Source organism: Herpailurus yagouaroundi, unplaced genomic scaffold (genome assembly GCF_014898765.1).
Source record: "Herpailurus yagouaroundi ecotype Mexico unplaced genomic scaffold, PumYag 182, whole genome shotgun sequence".
Taxonomy (NCBI): domain Eukaryota; kingdom Metazoa; phylum Chordata; class Mammalia; order Carnivora; family Felidae; genus Herpailurus; species Herpailurus yagouaroundi.
In genome coordinates, this window is record NW_024412413.1 from 6204623 (window position 1) to 6210229 (window position 5607).

The 5607-nt window shown below is 57.5% G+C and overlaps 1 long non-coding RNA gene across 1 annotated transcript in view; it reads left to right on the forward strand.

The window, feature by feature from the left end:
• Window positions 1–5601, forward strand: part of LOC121040225 (uncharacterized) — an 8311-nt gene extending 2710 nt beyond the window's left edge. Inside the window, exons 2-3 of the long non-coding RNA XR_005795194.1 lie at window positions 3358–3456; window positions 5496–5601. This is a non-coding gene — a long non-coding RNA (uncharacterized LOC121040225). The remainder of the gene's footprint in view (window positions 1–3357; window positions 3457–5495) is intronic.
• The last annotated feature ends 6 nt before the right edge of the window (window positions 5602–5607 follow it).

Here is a 5607-nt window from a genome sequence, read left to right on the forward strand (position 1 = left end):
TGCTTTTTTTTTTTCTCCCCCTTGCAAAGCCTTTGCGAGGGCCACTCCAGCATCCCCCCCGGCCCTGGCCCGGCGGCAGCAGGCATGGGATACGGGTCAGCTGGATGACTGACCGAAGGGGACGCAGGTGTCTGCTCCTTTGTGACTGTCCTCACCCTCCAGCCGTGTGGCTCCCGCTGCCCGGGCCTTTGCCATCCATCTCCAGGCGGAGACGAGGCACAGCTCGAGATCAGGGTGACATTCCATCCTCTGTGTCCTCGACGGTCACTCGGTGAAGCATTTTGGGACCGTGTTAGAGCAGCAGGTGCTGGGGGCACCGGCAAGCCAGAGCAAGACCAGACGGGGTCCAAGGAATGGTTTAAAAGTTGAGGAAAGGTCCTCCCAAGAAAAGATTTAAGGGCAACGTGACGTATTCGAAGGGCTGCAAGGTGAAGAGTCCTATGTAATGGGCAGAGGGCAGAACGGGGAGCCGCGGGCGGAAGAAGTGAGGGGGTGGGTGCTGGTTTGGCATAAGGGGGACCTTTCTGTTAGCACTGTCCAGCTCTGGGATGGCTCATCTTCTGAGGCAGTGAGCCCCCTGTCCCAGGGAGAGTCGCCCCTGGGTGTGGTGGAGGGGATACACCATGGAGAAGAAGGTTGGGACAGGTGGCTCGCTGGACCTTTCTGCCTCTGAGCCTCTAGGAATCCCCTAAGCCGAAGGGTGCGTGCCGCACCGTGCCAGCGTCCCGAGGTGGCCTAGAATTTTGATCTGGTGCTTCTGGAAAAGGGGAAAGAGCCACTTTGGAGGGGGGGGGGGAGGAAGGAGAGCAGTGTGCACGTGGCATCCCCAGAACCGGCCAGCAGGGAGAGGAAGGGCTTCCCTCCCAGGCCCTGAGAGTGACTTTGCTGCTTGCTCGCTGATCTGTGGGGCATCCCTCTCCCCTATAGCAGGTCTGCCCCACGAGGGCAGGGGCTTGTGTCATTCACCATGGCATCCCCGGTGCCCAGGACAGTGTCCAGCGTCTGGTTGGTGCTCAACAGACCTGAGTTCAAAGCCCAGTTCTGGAAGCCACCTCCCTGGGAGAATCCCCGCCCACGTTGCTCTCGGTTCCTTGACCTCTGAGTTTGCCTTGTTTCCTCAGTGTGGGTGGTGACAGGAGGGGGACAGTCATCCCTGCCGGCCAGGGGGTTGCTCTTCTGTTATTCTTAGTAGGTCTTTGTTGCCGGGCCCCGCCTCCCCCATTCCCACCGTCCCCTGGGCAAGGGAAGCTTTAAAAAGTTTCCAGGTCCCGCCCACCGACTCTTGGAGAAGGTCACCCTGGCTAGTGGAGCCGTAATGTGGGCGAAGGTGAAGGCTGAGTCACGACCACAAAAACTGAGGGGCGTGTCATGGGGAGACGATACCCCAGTTCCGGCCAGGAGGATGCTGTGTCTCACGCCCCAAGGCAAGGAAGCCCAAACAGAAAGGCTTTGAGAAAGAAAGGAAACAGGACTGTGAATGGAAAATTTCAACCGACCGCCACCCAGGGATCCCCTTGGCCTGGGGTTGTCTTTGGAGCATCAGTTGTCTTTGGAGCATCAGTTCCCCACCGGGGCCCCGGGGCACCGGGGCACCGGGGCACCGGGGCCCCCTGTCACTTGGCCTAGAGTGGCTTCCCCACTTGTAAATACAGGTGAGCCTCCAGGCATCCCCCCACCCCCCAGCCATCCTTGCTCCGCAGTGTTTAGTCCCAGGGCCGCAGCAAACGCTGTGCCCACTGTGCCCACAACCTGGCGTCTTCTTTTGCTCCCACCTCGACCCGCTGAAATCCTGCCCCTTCCTGACGCCCAATTAAAACACCATGTCCTTAGGGCATCCTACTCTTGCTTTCGGCTCAGGTCGATCTCATCTCATACACAGTTCTGGGTTCGAGCCCCGCGTCGGGCTCTGTGCTGACAGCTCGGAGCCTGGAGCCTGCTTCGGATTTCTGTGTCTCCCTCTCTCTCCGCTCTTCCCCTGCTCATGCTCTGTCTCTGTCTGTCTCTCTCTCCAAAATAAATAAAACATTACAAATTAAAAAAAATAAAATAAAAGAACAAGCTAACTTAAAAAGAGACAACATGTCCTTGAGGCTTCAAACCATCTTCTGATGCAGCATCTGCCCCCCTCCTCTGCCTGCAGGTGACATTTCAGGCCTCGGTGACCACGGCCTGGTGGTCAGCTGGGGTTGCACACTTCCCTCATCACAGGCTCAACCTCTCCCACAATGGCTCATCTTCTCTTTCTCCCCAGCTCGAATGTGCTCCGGTGGCCTCGCCCATTTTCATGTAACTCTACACGTACTTACCCACATGTCTCGTTGTCTCGTAGGTGCTTTTTCTGACCCTCCGTCTCCAGGGTCCAAAATGACTGCCCACTGAAAAAATATATTAGCGCCCCTTGGTATTGAGCCAGACGAGCTGACAACTCGGGTCCACGCAAAATCCTGCCCCTGGACGCCCATAGGACCTTTACTCCCCATCGCCCAAACTTGGAAGCTACCAAGGTGTCCTTCAGGGGCCGAATGGATACACTGTGTTGCACGGAACGGAATTTTATCAGAGATAACAAGACGCGAGCTGCCGAGTCACAAAAAAGGCGTAGAGGCAACGTAAGCGCATAAAAAAATCCATTCATTGAGGCGCTTGGGTGGCTCAGTCTGTTGAGCGTGTCTGACTCTTGATTTCCGCTCAGGTCATGATTTCACGGTTCATGAGATCATGAGGGCAAGCCCCACATCTGGCTCTGCACTGACAGCTCAGAGCCTGCTTGGGATTCTCTCTCTCCCTTCCTTCCTTCCTTCCTTCCTTCCTTCCTTCCTTCCTCTCTTTCTTTCTTTCTTTCTCTCTCTCTCTGCCTTTCCCCTGCTCTCTCTCCGTTTCTCTCTCAAAAGTAAACAAATCAACTTTAAAAACGTCTATTCATTGAGGCACCTGGGTGGCTCAGTCGGTTGAGCATAGGACTCCTGATTTTGGCTCAGGTCAGCATCTCCCGGCTCACGGGTTCAAGCCCCACGCTGGGTGTTAGGCTTTGCGCTGATAGTGCCAAACCTGCTGGGGATTCTCTCTGCCCCTCCCCTGCTCTCTCTTAAAATAAATAAACTTAAAAAAAAAAAGTCTATTCATTAAGAAAAAAGAGGAGCAGCTGGGTGGCTCAGTCAGTTAAGCGTCGACTTCGGCTGAGGTCATGATCTCACAGTTCAGGCGTTCGAGTCCCATGTCGGGCTCTGTGCTGACAGCTCGGAGCCTGGAGCCTGCTTCCGATTCTGTGTCTCCCTCGCTCTCTGCCCCTCCCCCATTCATGCCCTGTCTCTGTCTCTGTCTCTGTCTCTGTCTCTCTCGCTCTCTCTCTTGCTCCAGGGCCGTTGGCTGAATTTCCTACCATGCCCAGTGGGTGCAGTGAGAGGTTTCCACATCTGCACTGAGAGGGTTTGGGCAGCAAACAGTTCCTGAGCCCAGGTTAGGGGGCTGCGGGCTGCGGGGCACTGAGAGGCCTGGGTTGGGCCTAATGTGGGCAGGGCTCTCACACTCCCAAAGGCTGGGCAGAAATGGCGGGTCCAGGTCCCAGCATCACCCCCTCCCTTCCTTCAGCTAGGTTTGTCACTTCTCTGAACCTCGCTCTTCTCATCTGTAAATGGGGAGCACAATTCCTGCCCCACAGTTGGGAGGGTTAGATCCATGCATGTCTGGGCTGCTCCCTCCCATTAGGCATGGGCATGACCCCTGCCCTCAGGGCCCTTCTATCTGGTTGCGAAGGGAAGGCCCACGGACTTTTAAAAAAAAATGTCACACCCACAGTGTGACAAATGAGGATATAGCAGGAGAGTTGCTGGAGACGACTTCTGGGTTCTCAGTGGTTTCCAAAGGGGGACAGGGCCATGTGAGAGGTCTTCTGGAAGCGTCCAGAGGAGGGCCTCCGAGGAAACGTGTGCTTGTCTGAGAAGGGACGTTAGCCATCAGCCGGTGAGGAATAGCCAACAAGAGCCAAAACAAGGAAGTGGGAGAGAGTACCACAGAACGAGTGTCCAGAGCAGCCTCCGACGTCTGACAGGCTCCGAGGCCAGTGCTCAGGGAGGCCCCCAGACCAGGAACACTGGCCAGTGACACGACCCCTGCTCTTCCTGAGCCGTCTGTGCTGGGAGACCCAGCAGGGTCTGGGGATGTGAAGGGCGTGGTTTGGGAGCCAGACAAGAGCTGCATGACCTTGGACAAGTCACTTTACCCCTCGAACCTCAACTTCCCCAAATGCAAAGTGGGGGTGGTTGTGAGTTGCAACATATACAGCACCGCCACGGGGCCTGTCACCACGGAAGGGGGTCATTTGGGTGGCAGCCATGATTATTATTGGGGGCTGGGAGAAGCCAGGGCCGGTTGAACCCCTTGGACCCTCCCCGGGTGCCCAGCCTGAGATGCATCCCTGCAGGTGCCCGGTGAAGGCTGGCGGACCCACGACTGCACGAATGGGGGAGCGGTGGCTCTGTCCCCAGGCCCGGCCCCGGGGAGGGCCTGTCTCTGGGTGCCCTGTGGACCCAGAGCAGGAAGGCCGTGACCCATAATTAACCAAGGCCCGGCTGGGCGGGCGGCCAGGCTCTCCCTGGTGCCCACGTGATATTTCCGTCAGCCTCCATGAGCACACGTGCCGCAATCTGAAACCCAGCCACAGGCTGGAACCAGTTGCACAGAGAACCGAGTTGTCACAACAGGAAGGGCGTGTTTGGAGGCTGCCAGAGGGACAGTGGAGGGGGCCTGGGCCCTGTTCTCCCACACCCCAGGCCACCCAAGAGCTGCGAGGCCGCAGGTGCCTAGAACACGGCTACCGGCAGCGTGTCCTTGGCAGGGTGCTGGATTCAGCCCTGGCCAGCCATCCCTGACCTCGGCCTTCCATTGTGAGGATTGTTCGCGCTTTAGGAATCCGCGTGCCCTGCACCTCAGGCCAACAGCTCCACTCCCGCTGCCCTCACGACCTGCCCCTGCAACATGTCCTCCCGAGGCCTGCTTACCTTCTTGGAGGATCTGCTCAAATTCTGCCCTTCGCAGGAGCCTCCAGGGCCCCCAGGGCCCTTGCTTGTCCCCCAGGGAGCCTTGTCCACAGCCCCCCACCCGGCAGGAGGCGCTCAGATGTAGATAACGTGTGTTCTTCATTCATGCCTTCCTTGGTCCCCGGTATTATGTGTCTGCTGTGTTAGAGGGAGAGGTGGAGTCAGCGTGGGTAAAGAGCGTTGGAGAAGGAGCCAGGAGCCCCAAGTTTGGGAAGGATCCGTGGCCCTGGGCCTTCCCTGGGCCTCTGCTTCCTCACCTTACAAGGAGTGTAGGACTCACCTGGCTGCCCTGTGGGGTCTTGGGGCTTTGATGTTCTATGGTCCCAGATGCTGTCCCCAGTCTCCGCCCCCTGCCCCAGCCAATCTCTCCCACCTGCCCCACTGCTCAGCCCAGTACTGCTAATGTGAAACCGTCGCCCCCTCTGCCTGTTAACCTGCTGATCGCTTATCCTGATCTAGTGTGTGTCATTCACGCACCTGGAGAAGAAAAGGAATATTCTGAGCCTCTGCCACAAGGCGTTCACATTCGAAACCACTTGACCTTACCCTGGCAGCCTCTGGCTTGCATGTA